At 37.8% G+C, this 18,846-nt stretch overlaps 1 protein-coding gene and 1 long non-coding RNA gene across 2 annotated transcripts in view; one reads left to right on the top strand and one right to left on the bottom strand.

The window, feature by feature from the left end:
* Positions 1-18,846, bottom strand: part of LOC134665526 (serine/threonine-protein kinase 17A) — a 298,452-nt gene that overhangs the window by 265,872 nt on the left and 13,734 nt on the right. The window lies entirely within an intron of this gene.
* Positions 10,018-10,884, top strand: LOC134665622 (uncharacterized). The gene is made up of 2 exons (XR_010098400.1): positions 10,018-10,301; positions 10,408-10,884. It is a non-coding gene; the product is annotated as an uncharacterized LOC134665622 (long non-coding RNA).

Raw genomic sequence — 18,846 nt, 5'->3', positions numbered from 1 at the left:
GCTGCCAATACAAATATCAAGTATTGAAGTTATTAATGAGGATAATTTCTAATTATACCGCTGGTTATTTTCCTACTGGATTCTCCTAAGTGTCATTATTTCAGTTTCCTTCCGGCCCGCCGGCTATCATATTTTACAACACATTTTAAGAATTATTTGTTATTGTGTTTGTATTTTCTTTTAAAGGAGAAAGGTTTCGTATCCACTTACGGAAATTGCACTGAAGAAAGTAAATTTTGATATTTAATAAAGTTAAGTAATAAAACCAGACTATCAAGATTCCGTCAGATCAGATATCCATAATTTGTCAAAAGCGCGCCGTCGCTAGACGTGTCGATCTTATCTTATCTTCCAAGGTTGGCATTTAACAAAGGGGCGGAAGGCAAATTTAAAAATAACGTTCTATAAATGGCGAAAAACGATTTAGTTCACAAAAGAACATTTCGACGACAAAGTACTATTCAGATATAAAAGTCGTTGGAGGTCGCACTTGCTGCCATTAATTCCGCGTGTACGGGTAATAAGTTTGAGTTTTTACGAGAAAAATGTCGACCATTACCTAGTCTACGTCAAAGATATGTGCATTTATAGACCTTACTACAGGAACTCAACCTTTTTTATGAGGGCCACAAAGACTGTTTTGCCGCAATGTCCGATACTAGTTCTAAAAAATTTATTAAAAAAAATAGAGCTAGTAGAATTTTTGTACAACTTGTGTTTTGTAGTCGTATAAAATTCAAACACTTTAACCTTTTCTCTTAAACCGAGAAAACATTGTCCGCAAAGTGACACACGCCGCGAATTAAATATAATTAATGTTATAACGTCGAGAGAGTAGTTTTTAATCATCGTCACAGTAAAAAAGCTACCATTTTCGTACCCCGCTGCGTTTCCTGCTGATTCGTTCATTTTCTCGGGAGTCGGGTTTGTAAGTTAATTAAAACTAGTACAGAGATATATTAAATTAGACATCGTAGAAATAGAAGTACATAAATTAAAAGCGTGATAATTTTGATTGACTTGGGTATTTTTGACATTTTAATAACGGTTGCGATTTATCAACCTCGATATAAAATTGGATCTAGTCAGGCATATGAATAACAATACTTAAAAAAAAAACATTTCAATTAAGTACATCCTCTACTATATTTTGTCAATGTCACTATCTGTAGCTGTAGACCAGAGTCGTCACAATCGATGAAACGACACTTGAAGATAGTGAGTTTGCGAGTTTGCGTGATCTAGTTATAGATATATCTGTAATGAAATCCAACAAACCGGCCTACCATTAATTATTGCGGCTCCTGTCATCTACCGATTCTGATTTAAGTTCAAGGTCTAAAAACACAACCTAATCAGAGGATTAACTCAATCCCCGGTTTGCTGAATTATCGGTGACGTCATCGGTTCTATAATCTACGGTAAGCGGATTAGTGGTCTGCGTAACGAAATTAGTTTCAATGTACTTCCATACATATTTAATATACGTACAGTCAGCATCATAAGTAGGTATCAGTCTATGCGTCAAAAGTATCTTCCATTCTCAAACACCTTAACAAAAAGAGATAAGTATATATGTCGGCGGCCGATCGTAAGATCAGGCAGATCGTAATGTTCCTGTGTTGTGTTGAGGGTAGTCACATTAAACCAATATATAGGTGAGATAGGTTCGTTAGGTTGCTTCAGATGCCCGAAGGGCAAACTGCCCAGAAATAGTAGCCCCGCGCAGCGGGGCTCCGTCGATTCAGGGAACGAGTCAAAGATTATCACGTTTCACGATATGCCTAGGAATTTCACGATATGCCTGATCTTACGATCGGCCGCCGACATATATACCTATGTAGTACCATAGAGAAAAAAATACATAGATTGCTCACTCCATACATCAGTTTTGGTACCAAAAAGGCTATTATTTTCATAGTCGACATCGAGCATCGAGAAGCGGAATTATCGGTACTGCTACTTGACAAATAGATGTAGCACCGACCGGAAAGTCTAAAGCTCAACAACATAAGACTTTTCTTATGGAGTGAGCACTCTTGTCTTACTATATTTCTCTATGGTAGTACAATTAAACAGTAGCAGATACTTTTAAACGCGAACTGAAAACATTAATCTCTATTAACTAATCTATATAGAAGTGTTCCAGGGTGGCTGGTACTTTTGGCGCGTTATTTCATCCGTTACTAATGAAACTGAGTGTATTGATGTACGCTTTCATACTCATAGAATCAAATCGCTAAATTTGATTGTATGTGAAATTACATACGTCACAGCTGTTTGACGTTAATCAGACTGTTAAATGTGGTTGGTGCAACTGGGCCTTAGTAAACAACATTTAGAAATTGTTAACTTAACCCAGAACACTTGAGAATTGTTCCACTAAAGCTACTACGCAGGAGGGCAAATGGAACAGATATATTTGGACAAGGCAAAAAAACAGTACCGCGCGCCACCCACGTCGGCCCGTTTTTGGTCCGGTTGCTAGGAGACGCTAAAACATTAGATCAACACGCATAAGTATAGTAAACAGAGGTAAAAATAGGACGATATTGTTTGCTATCTGTAAGGCACTGTGGCTTCTTTCATGCACTGCGAAGCATTTTCGATGTATTTCGCACTATAACAAAAGTACATCGCTACTTAAAAGTTTTTATGGGTTGAAATGATAACAGAATTCGCGTTAACTGAAGGCGAAAACCTAATTTGAATCTGGAGAGAATGTGGTCTAATGCCCCTTTAAGGCCCACAGATTACCAGTTCGCCGGACGATATCAGCCTGTCAGTTGTTCGGAACTGTCACCTTTTGCGTTTAACTGTGATCTGTGACGTGACGAACTCGTAATACAAGGTCTGTAGAAACCTTAAGGGGCCCACTGATTAACAGTCCGCCGGACGGTATCGGCCTGTCAGTTAGAACAAAATTTTGACAGTTCCGAACAACTGACAGGCCGATACCGTCCGGCGGACTGTTAATCTGTGGGCCCCTTAAGGCTTCTACAGACCTTGCAACAAATGGCATGCGAGTTTAGATAATCGCTGACACAGAAGGAGCAACGAATTCAATTGATTGATCAAATGCCGCAATGTATTGCGGATCGCTATGTTGTCAGTGAAGTTTGGAGAGGCCAATACGAATATTCCGTACAATAAAATAGAAGGATAGACTGAATGTGAAATGATTTAGTAAAAAAAATATCGTACATGACACTTTTCATGACGTCAAAAAAATGTGTACGAAATCTCGGGAATTCGACATAATCAGTTAATTTTACGATCACAAATAGTTTTTTAAATGTCACACTATATCTTTTTACGACACAACACATTATAACACTTTATTATTTTTCGTTGTGGTCTCGCTATAGATAGTTTAAGTCATTTATTATCGTTTACCTTCGTTAAATTAATTCCACTCTTTAACTCCGGTTGAAAACGTTTGATACATGACCAGCTTTTGTTAGAACTCGGTAAATGCCAGCAATGCCACATACCCGGTTATTAAATAATACAAAGTGGCCGAAGTCTTCGAAACCTTAAATTAAATTACTCTGAATGTAGGGGCCATAGTAAGCTTTATAATATATCTTTTTTTTAATAATAAATTTAACGCAACGAAGTGATATATTGGAGCCATTTACAATAATATTCACAGAAAGAAAATAGCTCCAAAAGATGTTTAACAATACACTTTTTAAATTAACTTGTATCTATCTATTTTACGTTATAAAATTAATAGAACGCCACAACAAATTTCATAATAAGGTCAATACGTTTACTAAATAAAGTAACTCAATCTTGATTACCATCACTATAACTTATGCAAATAACTTCCTTGGTGATTTTTAACAACCTTGTCACTCTCGCATGACCCTTAAACATCTATCTCAAATATCAAAACACTTTAAAATAACACCATTGACTCGTTAACCTCTCTTGACATAGACCTTTCGGATGCCCATATGTGGCTCGCCGTTGACTGTAAACATCTACGCGTTCTTGCGTCTTATTCCAATGCAATAAGGTATAAAAGCGTATACTTATTATTGGTTAGACATGCAAATCTGTCTTAAGGCCTGTAGACGTTTCCTGGTGCCAAAAGCTGTGCCAATTACGAGTTAAGAGGCTTACAACTTCTCTGGTATCATCAGCTATGGTATCTCATAGCTGTTTTTCTACTGAGTGCATTATTTTTGAGTGTCGATGGTGGTTAAATGCAAAAAAGTTAGGTTAGCCATTATTTAGTTAGTGTATTTTGTAGTCTATTGTTTAAAGAAATAGAGTCGTTAATCTATACTAACATTTCAAGGCGGTTATAATCCGCTTTTACTACGAGGTGATTATCCTAATTTGTGGTTTACCATCCACCAGATAATAGGATTGTAATAGAACAATGCCATTGTTAGTACAGGTAAGTGAACAAGATCAGTTCGAAAAATTTTAACTATACAGGCATGTTATTGAGTAGGGTTTACTCGTGTAACGTTGGGATAAACATAAACATTAATCTACATTGATCCTGGATGTGTGCAGAACATCAGTAAACAGTGTAAACACATACTTAGATAGAAAAAGGCGTTTGAAAAACATATTAGACTCCTAAGACAATAATTGTTTATTATAGAAAACAACTTGCACAGATGCAAGCAGAATCAAATTTCTATAGACACGCTTTGAAAATGGTCATTTCCTAACGTCAATCATTACCTAAATATCGTTCTGCGGTCAAATGCTATTAAATGTCAAAATATCCGCCATTTTTTCTTTCTTAAACACAAGTCAAATACCCACGCTAACGATTGTAATCCCACCTAATCCAGCCAGCAACAAATTGTCCCCAACGCGCGATTTTTTGCAGCAATCTGTTCGCGGTGCGCGCACGCAAGATTTATCACCTCGGCCGCGCGTGGGCGCACCTACATGCTATTAGCTTATTAGAGGGCTCTATTCAACTGTTTATTTGTATATGAAATTTGCATATTAATTAAATGGCGTTTATTATGATGCTAAGCACTGTGTATCAGTTCTTCTTTTGTTTTGCGACGGTTAGTGGAATTACGCGCCTTTGACATACAGATAATGTAAAACGAGATAAAAGCTTTAGATACACAACTCCATATAATATATACTCAAACACATCCACATTGTCAGTAAAAAGGGCGCGAAATTCAAATTTTCATTCAAAATTGAGTAGTCGACGCTTCGCGCCTACATTGTTAGGGTTCCGTACCCAAAGGGTAAAACGGGACCCTATTACTAAGACTTCGCTGTCCGTCCGTCCGTCCGTCCGTCTGTCACCGGGCTGTATCTCACGAACCGTGATAGCTGACAGTTGAAATTTTCACAGATGATGTATTTCTGTTGCCGCTATAACAACAAATACTAAAAACAGAATAAAATAAAGATTTAAATGGGACTCCCATACAACAAACGTGATTTTTGACCAAAGTCGACGCAACGTCGGGAGTGGTCAGTACTTGGATGGGTGACCGTTTTTTTTTTGCTTTTTTGTTTTTTTTTGCGTTATGATACGGAACCCTTCGCGCGCGAGTCCGACTCGCACTTGCCCGGTTTTTTAATTAGCCGCCTTTTACTACTGACAAAATGGGTGTGCCAGAGTATAATAGTAGAGCTATTATCAGGTAAACTTTTTGCCTTCGTTTGTTACTGTAATAAGTTCACCTTATTTATATGAACTCAACTAGGTAGAGTCTGTGCGGAAAGAGAAGAGTCGCGGCAGAAACGGGAACTAACATTTTAAATTTAAATGGCAATCAAACCTTTGACACCTGTCTTGTAAAAAGTAAACAAACTTCTGTCAATGTATATTTTTATTAACAAAAACCGCAAGTTTTATGTATAAAATATTTTCAAAGCACGATAAAACCGTACATAAAACTACAAGGAAAATTATATTTAACATTGTTCGGTTTTGTCAGCGGGAAGAAAACGGCTAAAAGCCGACTATCGACTTACAAAAAGTCGTGGAACGTATTTCCGCTATTGGCGGGTATTGATGTTGTATTTAATATTAAATAATTACCTATTTAATAAGCCCCCTAAGTAACTTGTCTCCGGTACATAATTGGTAAGTATATTAATTCATTCATTCAAAATATATTAATTTTCATAAATATGCAGGTCATTCATGATCTTTAAAATAACTGACAAATAGTCTTGATACTTGCCATTTTATGCATATTTATATGTAATTTCTTTTTCAGGACTGTGTAAAAGTACCTACGGTATCTCGAATTAAAGACCGCTAAGTAGGTGATATGCAAGAATTCGTAATCTACGTGCCGGATTCAAGCACATCCAGTTCAGATGAAGATAGTTCTATGAGTGTCCCTGGTTGTTTTGAAGCTAGCTCAAACATAAGTGACATTGAATATTTTAATTCAGACTTCGATTACAAAGAATAAAACTTTTTCTAATAAAATATTTCTTTATTTGTAGGTTCTGTTAGTTACGAAATTATATTTCATATTTAGCAGTGACTTTTCGGCGAAGTAAAATATCGTGAGATGAGCGAACCGGACATATCCCAATAAGGCCTACCTACTTATGCACTATTTTTATTCATATTCATATTTATTATTAATAATGTACACATACATTACAAGTCAAGTTTACAGTGGGTGAAATATATCTCAGATAAAATTACAGTTCTATTGCCCAATTTCTACCCGATCTACCCGGTTTTAATAACTGTTGGACTGCACAGATTAGGCAGTACATAAATGAGACTCGTATCTTGTTTGGTACTAAAATTACAGTTGTATTGGGCAGATTCTTAAATAGTTTTAGCAGTTTTGTCAATCGCAGTTACTTTTTAGTATCTGAGATATAAAAACAAGTGTGTTTTAAAAAGAAAACTAGTGCCTGCGCTAAATCAGAGGATTGAGTTGACGAGCCGACACCACCACCAGGCTCCGTTTAGTAAGCCGTGGTAAAAAACCGGAACAAAAGGGATTCAAGTATCATGACCTTTAGTGTCGTACTATAATCACGTGACCAGTGTTGTCAGCATAGCAAAAACCATAAAATAGCACTGGCGCGCCCTCAAATCCCACGACTCTTCTCTTTCCGCACAGACTCTATTACTGAATCGCGATTAGAAAGGGATTGAGATAGCTGTCAATCCATATTGATTTTGACGTAAGTGTATGGAAATCTGTTATTTCTAATCCCTTTCTGATCGCGGCATGATAATATACCTCTCAATGGAAGTGAAAAATCAAGAACACTAAAAAGCAAAGATTAGAAACACAAACGGTATTTTTGCCGTTCTCCATCAAAAAGGGTACTTATACTTATTGTCGGTCGTCAATAAGGCGCTATTTCCATAGAGCATCAAATTGGAATCAACCTTATCGACAACCGATAATGTAGTACCTTTTGGTTGTATATACGTCCCATTTATAGTATATTAATCGCTTAAAATGATAAAAGCGAATGTTTCATCATCATCATCTGAGCCATAAGACGTCCACTGCTGAACATATGCCTCCCCCTTAGCGAATGTTTACGTTAGAATAAATTGCAAAACCCGCTTAAATTTCGGAATTACGTTTTAATAACCCGCGTATAGAAATAAAACTTCAAACGGACGTGTGGAAACTCTCACACTAATGGGCCTAATGGCTAATAGTGCAATTAATCAAAATGCTCGTGTAATTAATTAGTAACCACAAACTAACGTCCAGCGAAAATAATCACAATCTTGTAAGTTTGATTTAAATGTCAGTAATATCTGCGCATTTTATTTTCACTAAGGAGTTGCAGGACGAATGCAGAGTCAGGACGGCCAAGTCGGTATTACCTAGACTCCTAGAGACAATGGACAATATATGTCTACGCGTAGCTAGTGGCCCCGAATCTTCGCAAATATTATACTAATTTATAATAATTTGGTATACAAAACGATATGTGCACAACGGAAAATAAAAGAGAATTAGACATGCTTCCATGTTTTTTTTTCTATATTGCAAACTTTAAACTTTTGAGTTTGGGTCGGCTTTTGCAGATATATATTGCAGATATACGTTAACTCAACGTTTGCAGATATATATTTTTTTATGGCATTTTGGCTTGATTCAAACGTGTAAAATTGAATATAAAAACAGCAATTTGCGTTTAATATGAAATATTTTCATTGACAAAACGCCAACACAAATTTCTTCACAACATTGCAAGATTTCCTGAAAAGCGATGCATTCCGGCGACGACGCGAGATCAAACAGCGCATGCCTACACGCCAAATGTGCGGTTTCATCGTTCCATCCCGCTTCTGATCGAGCTGAGCGCTAATTTCGTCTCTGTCTCGCATCTGTCCGATTTTGGGCGATGGCCGATGACAAAGCGTCACTTTCTAGACGCGCGCGCACCAAATGAAGTGTGTCGCGTACAGATGGCGATAGTCTCTAATAAATAGTGTTGTGCCGAATATTATGGTTCCTGAGAATATTTTTCAAAGCGTATTCTTGGGATTAACTGGTGCTGAGAATGCTTAGAATAAAGCTGAGCATGCAATATTATAACAAGATGAACAAAAAGAATATTTTCATTTTCATGTTTTATTCTAATCAGACTTTAATAAGTAAAATGCCAAACGAAGCTAATAACGATGGCAAATCATATAAAAACGACATAAAAGATATTTCGAAATTATTTTATTATTTATACGATTACACGGTTTTATCTTAAAATGCATTCATTCGATTTTATTATGAATATTAATAAAATAACATTAAAAATCTAAAATCATAATTCCCTAACATTCACATTCAGGGATGAAGGAATGTTAAATAAGACAGGAGGTCTATTTAGATAGTATTCTTTGTTATATTATAACACAGTTATGGATGTGATCTGTCAGCTGTCAACAGTGACATTTCTTCAAGCAGAAATCCATAAAGGCCTCCAGGAACACTGCCGGCGCATCACTGGCCGACAACGGCCGGAAGACATCAATTTAGATAGCGCGCTTTGCCGCGAAGCTGTAGGATGCAACTATTACACGGAGGAAGCCCTGATTTATGACCTTTATTGTTTTCATATCCCTGATTAACTTCCAAACAGCAGCCGTATAGGAGTGTTTTCTTTTCATATTGTCCGATCCCGAAAAAGCGGTGGTGGCCGAGTGGATATGACGTCCGACTTTCAATCCTGTTTAAATCCTGGCTCGTACCAATGAGTTTTTCGGAATTAATGTACAAATATCATTTGATATTTACTATGTACTAGCTTTTCGGTGAAGGAAAACATCGTGATTCGTGAGGAAAGCTGCATACATCTGCGAAGAAATTCATAGGTGTATGTGAAGTCCCCAATTCGCATTGGGCTAACGTGGGGACTCCCAAGCCCTCTCGCGCATGAGTTGCGACTTGTGCCCAGCAGTGGGATGTATTTAGGCTGTTATTATATTATTGTCCGATCCCACATCGGACGTCGGATCGGAAGACCTTTGGAGAAAAACAGCTGCTCGAAAACATTCTAGTGGCATCTAGTTGTTTGATTTTTGCAAGCTTTCTTTTGAACAACAAACAATAATGAAATGAATAAATATGAAAAGGCACTCTTTTACTTTTTGCTTCGTTGCATGTGGTCGTATCCGACATCCGATATCAGATAGGACAATATGTAAACGCTCTAACGGTACCATCAGCTAAATGACCAGGTATTTTCATCAAGTTTATTCCCGCAAAATATCATGTGAAAGACATATTTATATTATCTTATTATACCAATATTTATAATATGGCAAGCATATTATTGCAAACGACTTCTTTAACATGTGCTAAATGTGTATAACTTTAAATGTGTGGAGTACTAACATCTGTTCCATGTTCCCGAGCCTAAAATCCACTTACGATCCATCCCCCTCGGAGCATAAAATTTGTCCGCATTATCACCATATCGTACCATATCGTATCGTATCGTACCGTATTATTTACCATTCGGTTAACTGCGCCCTGTGTTTAGTTTTGGAACATTTTTGTGTCGATACCGGGACTCCCTCTGGTCGCATTACAACTTTTGTCATATTTTTAATTGTCATAACACTTAATGCATAAAATTGTAAGTCATAAAAATCTTTAGTTAGAATTATTCCTGAGCATAACTGGGTTTTTGTCATAAATGAGTTATGTCATAATTTTTATAGTCATTAATTTAATTCGCATAAAATTTTAAGTCATCTGCTTCATATCCATAAGTGTTTTTCGTTTGAAGTATTGCAGTGCATAGTATTAATATAGACATACAAAATTAAGTCATATATTTAGTTGTCATAATGTGTTTTTCATAAATGTTACAAAGCATGAATTGAATAATAATTATATATGGTTGTGAGGAACCTACGAAGGAGAGGAGCGTCCAGTAGGAGAAACGGTTTTATAAAAGTAACTAATCATAGTAGGTAGGTTAGGTTCGTTAGGTTACTTTAGATGCCCGAAGGGCAAACTACGCAGAAATAGGAGCCCCGCGTGAGCGGGGCTCCGTCGAATTAAGTGTTTGGACGGAGATTAGGGAAAAAGCTTTTTAGATGAGTTGTTGAGAGGCTAAAATTAGTTTCTTAAATTATTTATGTAAACCATTATGTTTGAAAATTATTATGCTACAAAACGTTATACGTAAAAAACATTATAAGTATCGATAAATATGGTTTTAGCTGGTGTGATAATTGATTCATTATAATCAAAACCTATATGCACAAAAAATATATGACAACTGCTGAGTATGTCATCAAATATTATGGCTAAAAAAGTATGACACAATATAATATGGCTTTTCATTTGTATGCGCAATGATGATTATGACACAAGTTGTTATGCGCATCAAAGATATGACTTAAACTTGTATGCAACCCAATATGGACCCGTCGATACCATATCGTACCGTATTATTTACCATTCGGTTAACTGCGCCCTGTGTTTAGTTTTGGAACATTTTTGTGTCGATACCATATCGTACCGTATTATTTACCATTCGGTTCACTGCGCGCTGTGTTTAGTTTTGGAACAGTTTTGTGTCGATAGTCGATACCATATCGTACCGTATTATTTACCATTCGGTTCACTGCGCGCTGTGTTTAGTTTTGGAACATTTTTGTGTCGATTCTCACGACAAATTGAAATATTCATTGTTATTTCTAGTTTGCTCTGAAGCAGGCAGTGATGTGAACAAACTATGGCATTGCACATCTTATTTTGTAAATTACTTTAATTTGCTCTTGCTTTGCTTTAAGATAATCTGCGTCTCACTCACTCTTGCATAATCGAACAATAGAGAGGCAAATAGACGAATGAAGGGGAGCCAACCATCGATCATATATCGCAATGTAACGAAACTAGCATGTGACTTTTCGCACCTTCTAAATGAGTCCTAATACACGCACAGATTCATTGACAATCGACATAGTTTTACCACGAATCGCACGATTCACGCAATCGCAATCAAAATGGGTAACTTCATATAGAAAATCGATAGAAAGTGGCCCGTTTTGGTTGATTGTAGTTACCTTCTTATTCCTTGCGTTATCCCGGCATTTTGCCACGGCTCATGGAAGCCTGGGGTCCGCTTGACAACTAATCCCATGATTTGACATAGGCACTAGTTTTTACGAAAGCGACTGCCATCAGACCTTCCAACCCAGAGGGGAAACTAGGCCTTATTGGGATTAGTCCGGTTTGATGATGTTTTTCCTTCACCGAAAAGCGACTGGCAAATATCAAATGATATTTCGTACATAAGTTCCGAAAAAGTCATTGGTCCGGGGTTTGAACCCGCAACCTCCGGATTGAAAGTCGCACGCTCTTACCGCTAGGCCTCCAGCGCTTCTTGGTTGATTGTAGTTACCGATCAAGTAAATTAATACAGCGTGCTTGTGCATATTGTCGGTTACTTTCTCGCGGTCAGAGTGAGCGCGGGCAAAGTATTGTTTACGAAAACCGGGTCAGATGAAAGCTGGGGGGAGATGGAGGGAGAGCCTGTCAATTCTGATCGGTGAAGAGGTCACGGTTGTACGAAAACTGATTACTTGTGCGTAGATCCCGCATTGTCAATATTATCATAAATGTCGTTTAAATAGGTCAATATTACAAGCGTTTTTTCAATCGTCTAAATGTCTTTGGAGCTTGATCTCTACTTTTTTATAATTTTTCTGATTATAAACTGAAATAAATGTCATATACTAAGAAAAAGTGACCAAGGCCTCCAGTGCCCCAGGCTGGAATCGAACCAGCGTCCTCTGCTATCGCGGCAGGTGCCTGAGCCACTCGGCCACCGGGTCACAGAGACATTAGTCAAATTTTCCAAGTATATGCACTTTATACTGAAGGCTTGTGGCGCCCCCTAGCCATCTCTAAGGTAGAACAGTATGGTTCGAACCTTTCTAGCTGGATCATTCCCATGATGATACCAAGCTAGCGAGAGAGATGGCGCTGCCATGAATACAATGAAGTATTTGAACAAATTAAATTATTTTCCAGGAAATATTTTAATTTGTTTTTTATCAAGTAGAAACACTACTATATAAATTATAAACTGAAATAAATGTCATATACTAAGAAAAAGTGACCAAGGCCTCCAGTGCCCCAGGCTGGAATCGAACCAGCGTCCTCTGCTATCGCGGCAGGTGCCTGAGCCACTCGGCCACCGGGTCACAGAGACATTAGTCAAATTTTCCAAGTATATGCACTTTATACTGAAGGCTTGTGGCGCATCTCTCTCGCTAGCTTGGTATCATCATGGGAATGATCCAGCTAGAAAGGTTCGAACCATACTGTTCTACCTTAGAGATGGCTAGGGGGCGCCACAAGCCTTCAGTATAAAGTGCATATACTTGGAAAATTTGACTAATGTCTCTGTGACCCGGTGGCCGAGTGGCTCAGGCACCTGCCGCGATAGCAGAGGACGCTGGTTCGATTCCAGCCTGGGGCACTGGAGGCCTTGGTCACTTTTTCTTAGTATATGACATTTATTTCAGTTTATAATTTATATAGTAGTGTTTCTACTTGATAAAAAACAAATTAAAATATTTCCTGGAAAATAATTTAATTTGTTCAAATATTTCATTGTATTTTTCTGATTGTTGGGCAGAAGTTGAGAACCTCTAAATTTTCTGGGATACATCTTTAAAAAAAACATTTATTTCGGACAGTAAAATCCACAGGTATCACACAAAAGTTATAACTAAATTACATAATTAAATTAAATCATGTCACATTAAAATAAATTTTTAAATACAATTAAAATAAAAGTAAATAGGTATGTAAATTCAAATTTACAAACATTAAAATGAAAATAAGTTCTCTATTAATATTAAATTTGATTAAATGCACATTTTACTTGTGTTAGGCCCACTTGCACCATCTCACTAACCCGGGGTTAACCGGTTAAACCGTTAACCCAGTGTCATATTGTACTGGTAACCATGACAACTCCAGGTTTAACCGCTGAACCCCGGGTTAGTGGGATGGTGCAAGTGACCCTTACCTTAGTGTGTAATACATAATGCTCTTTCTAGTGGTAAATACTGATATGTTTATAAACAGTGAACCCGTTAACTGCTACCGGAGCTACCGTATTGTGCTGTATTCTGTATGAATATTGTAAAAGAATTAAAGCTCTTCATCTATAATGCTCCATCTAGCGATAAATACGGATTTGCCTTAAAGTATAAATAGTAGTAGTAAACTCTTTATCGTACAAAATGACATATTAAAAATAACATAAAATTAGTAAGTAGAACAAAGGCGACCTTAACCCTTTGGGGGATCTCTTCCATTTAACGTTTGAGTAGATGAGAGGAGAGTGAGAACAAATTCAGCAAAATGTACAACAAGGTACCAGACAGATAAAGGATATAAATACATACAAAAATATAAAGTAAACAGACCAAAGTTCACTGCTACCGTACTAACTTTAGTCACTAACCATATGTGGATCTTATGTCATTGAAATAACGTCCACAAACAGTCAGTGAGCACTGAACAGTGATGGTACAGTAACAACAGTATTTGTTTGGGCCCGTGGACTGCCGATAATGGCGTGCGTTTTCTCTTTTTGTTGACCGGTTTCTTTATTTATTGTTTGCGGTGGAATTTTTATATGTTTCATAGCGAAACTGTTTTGGAGGACGTATAGTAATTTTCTGAAACATGTTTAATTATATTTTATTTAACGCTGGACCATAAGCTTAAAAAATTGGCTGCAAGATTAGCCTACGTACCTGCCAGCGAGAGAGGGCCTAATTCGCAACCCCGGCAAAGCAAAAGCACGAAAAACCCTGACGTATGGCAACCCTAACTGCAACTGAGTGACTATAAAGATATTAGAATAGGTACACCAGTTAATACGTAAAAATTAAAAAACAATACAAAAAATATCCCCCAAGTCTGGGCCCATAAGGCTGGCTACATTACCCCGCTGAATGGCTATGCCTATTTGTGGACCTAGGTATGAGCCAGCCCTAGGTTCACCCGAGGTCTCAAGTATTTTTTTTAATTTTTAAGTAGGTTTATTTTAATGTTAGTTTAGTTTTGTAGGTAGTTTTAATTTTAGGTTACTGTTCATACGTTAAATTGTTAAAATAGTCAATAATGGTAAAAAGCGCGACCTTGAAGTCGCCATGTCAATAGCATCAGTGACAGCGGGCGTGTTGTGCAAACACATTCCTGATTCGCGACACTGCGCCGCGCCGTCACGCTATAACATGACTAACATAAGTGTGGAAGGGGCATTCAGACAACGGTTGTAAGGCTGTAAGCATTTTGAACACTGGGAAATTATTGTTATCAACTTATCACGCGTTTATTAATTTCCGTAATAAAACAATTCGATAGACTACGTCGGAAATAGGTGCCTCGTTCTTACTATCTAGGGCCTAGATCACGCGGCCGCGGTAGGCCTAAAAAGCGCTGGCTGGACGTTGTGATATGGAAGAGAACAATATCACATCGGAGGATGCCGAAGACCGGGCAAAGTGGAGAAGATTGAGTAGGAAAGCGGACCCTGGCGCTAGGCCGGGAAAACGCTAAGTTGAAGAAGAAGAATGAAAGGACAATTCTGAATTAAAATCATTAAAATCGGCATCAGTAGTAGATTCTGACCAAGCCAAGTCTACTGCGCCGCGGCGGCCACGCGCGTATAACACGATAACATTTATACGTAACTGTGGAAGGGCCATTTAGACAACTAGGGTTTTTGAACGTTTTAAAATACATGAATCACTCATACGTTTTCCATTTTATGGAGATTTCTCAACTCATAATCGACTCAAATCATTTCCGTGACATCATCGATGTTCAGCATAATGGCGCCCGAATCGCATGCGCATCATCTAATGCAATTTCCTGATTACATAAGCTAATAGATACTGAAATCTCAATCTCATGTCAAATTGCTTATTAGCAGAAATAGTGGATTCACTAGTGCCTGTGAATCAGGCTGTTCCGGGTTCGAATCCTGTTAAGAATTAAGGTTCTTCGTTTATCAATCGCATAGCTATGGAAGATGTTAACTCTCGTAAGTAACTTGTCCAGTTTTTGCCCCTTTTTTTGTGAGGGCCTGAATCAAAGGCTTATTGATAGAAAACGCAACGGAGTCAAAGCTTTCGTTTTGCTGCGTATTTCGCAACGCCAATAACTTTAATTCTTTGCGTTCTTCGTTTATCAATCGCATAGCTATGGAAGATGTTAACTCTCGTAAGTAACTTGTCCAGTTTTTGCCCCTTTTTTGTGAGGGCCTGAATAATTTCCATCCCGTGGTGCTGACGTAATCGCAGATCGATCTGGCTGATTTATCCCGGCGCTGACTCACGATCGCTAGGCTATTGAGATATCGGTATAAACGTTTCTTAATGACTAATCGTAGCCGGTTATCAACTTATCATACTAATCATAGTGTCACCATACAGAACAGAACAAAAGGCACAGGTAGACACTAATAATAAATTAATATTAAATATATTAAGAAGAACGGGTCACTCACGTATTTTAACGGACCGTCATCGTCACCGTATACGCAAGCTCCTAATGACACTCCTCAGTACGGAGTGAAACATGTCGAGCGTTTTTCGATTATTACCTAGTACAAATAGCAACACTCTGTCCATCGGTGGACCTTATGGCTTTTGTAATAAGGTTTACGAACTGTCAGTTAACTGTGGGTGATGGTAACTCGCGGAATCGTAGAGTTCGTAGACACAAGTTACATACCGCACAAAACGCACACACCGACGCTGCCCAGCATACGTGCCCGCCCTTACCTGTAACAAAACAACGCTAGATAAATTTCACATAGCCTGGAACAATAGCCGGAGAAAGGCCAAAATAAAGGTCACGGATGGCCCATTGCCATAGAACACCCATCATAGACTTCGTATTAGGTATAAATCATACTATACCGGGTGTGGCCTGCAATACGAGCAAAAAATTAAACTGTAGGCTGTACTCCTCATACTGACCAACATTTGTTCAGCAACTTTTAAAAATAACTTGTGGTTTGATTGTAAATAAACTTTAAAGTTTATTCTAAGACGCAATGTATTGCGAATTTTGTTATGTTTAAAGCGTGACAAGCAACGTCAATCACAATGATATGGCGTGGCGATGGCGTCCATTGAAGAAATTATTTGTTTTGTATGAAAAATAGGGAGTCTAAATACTTACTTCATAATTTTTTAAAGTTGTTGAACAAAAGTGTCACCGTTTGAGGAGTACGATCTATATGTTTTAATTATTTGCTCATGTTACAAGCCACACCCGGTATATGCCATAAAGGAGATTCGGACAACTAAAGTTGGTAAGAAGTTGAGTCTGGTGAGTTTAAATTCACGAAATGTTTCAATAGACTTAATCAAATTAGCTTATTTTGACTTAATTAAAAACAGAGTAGCGCTCAAGCGAAGTTCTATAAGGGCTGGCATCAATTTCAAAAAATCTATCTTAAAAGTAATGAACTGAAATGAAACTTGCTACATATGTATTACTCTAGTCTAGCCAGACGACACGTTTATCTGCCGTTCGCTAGCATAGGCGTGATAAAATTTATGAGCTAATTCCTTTAGTGTTATTTATCTATAGTTTTATATTGCAATAGTCCGAGATCATTTCCGGAAACTAATTGTGGTAATAATAGCTTAATTTAAGCGAAAAGTGATCGTTAACCGGACACTACTTTTATAAAAGTGATCTCTGCATTATTATGATTCCGGGGAGGCCAATTCAACGAGTGCTGAATGTGTTGTCTTAATGATCTGTCTATACGGCAAGTAATCTTTGCTCATTACATATTCAAGCCCGCATTCGCATATTGTACAACAAAGAAAATATTTTTAATGCGCTCGGACCGAGGAACAATGAAATCGGACAATACAGTGTGATCGTAAAATAATACAGCCGAGGTGGCATTGGGAAAACGTGATTTGACCGCGCCGGGTACGCATATGCGTGATTTTACCGGTTACTTTGTAGTTTCAAGAAAATATCTTTTCTATAGCAGTCAATTCTTTATTTTTGTAACTACAATGGAAGCTAACAAGCGCTTTGCTCATAGGTAGGTCATCGTGTTCTTCGCATAATCTCTTTTGTTAAGTAGTATATCTAGCAATGTCGAACTTCCTTTGCACTCTAGGGCCTCATGATTCATGATACAGGCTCAGCATAGTTTGGGTTCCACCAGACATTTCTTTTATGTAAAAATTGTATTGTTTAACAATAAAATTATTTTGATTTTTTTTTCAACTTCAAATAGCGCATCACCAGGAGCAGATAACCTGGAGACCAAATATTACACAGAATGTATCCCCCCCCCCCTCTCCTTTATTAGCCGTTCGTCGATATAAACTTGCCTGGACTGCTCCAAATATGAGCGAAATGACATTCCTCCGTGCCCTCTAAAACTAGTTTCAAGAGTACTCATTGCAGTTTAAATTTCGAAGCATTCGCAAACATTCCCCGTACCGATAAGTCCCTATTGTGAAGTTCGCACGAAGCCGACTAATTACTCTGACCGACGCCACAAAGAATGTTAAACACACCAACTCCTATTTAAATACTAAACAGGTGATTTTAATGGCACGTTATTATGAATAATAACTCGAGACATCTGCATTATGTTGTCGAGAAATACTTCAGTTTATGATCCTGCAATTTGCGGACTTTCACGACAATACATTGTCGTTGTTTTCTACACTGTTAGTTAACTTGGGAATAACATTGCTACACTAGAAGACGAAGCCTCTTTCTTGCGACAGAGACAGATCCTGAAGTTAGACAGAAAATACAGAAGTGATTGTCCAGTTGTCCATGATTTCTACAATGTTAGTTAACTTGGGAATAACCTTGAGTGTAGCAAGGAGACGAAGCCTCTTTCTCTTTGCCCTGGTGCGATAGAGTCAGATCCTGAAGTTAGACAGAAGACACAGAGGTGATTGGCCACTATTATCTCATTTCGCCAGACACATTTTACGATCACGTCGATCCAAGAGTCATAATCTTGGAGTAAACTCCGTAGAGGCTGACTTGAGCATATTTTCAGTATTCGGAGCTACTATAACCTCGTAAGTCCCCGTGTACTTTGTCTACAAAACCCACAACTTGAGTAACTCAATTGTGCGTTCCAGAAACTCCCAGCATCGTACAACTAAATTCTATGAAACTTACTATGTAAACAAACCGCCATATTGAAATTGTCTCTAAATGATGAATTTACTAGTACTTTTGTTTACATAGTTAGCAAGTTCCATAGAATGACACTTGTGTGGAATGAACTAGCTGTCGCCCGCTATATTTCCGGGCCGATACGACCTTCAAAGTTTTCATACCCTCAAAAAAAAGA

The sequence above is a fragment of the Cydia fagiglandana genome, chromosome 6 (assembly GCF_963556715.1).
Source record: "Cydia fagiglandana chromosome 6, ilCydFagi1.1, whole genome shotgun sequence".
In the NCBI taxonomy this organism is placed as follows: domain Eukaryota; kingdom Metazoa; phylum Arthropoda; class Insecta; order Lepidoptera; family Tortricidae; genus Cydia; species Cydia fagiglandana.
This window is presented reverse-complemented; position numbering and strand designations above follow the sequence as displayed.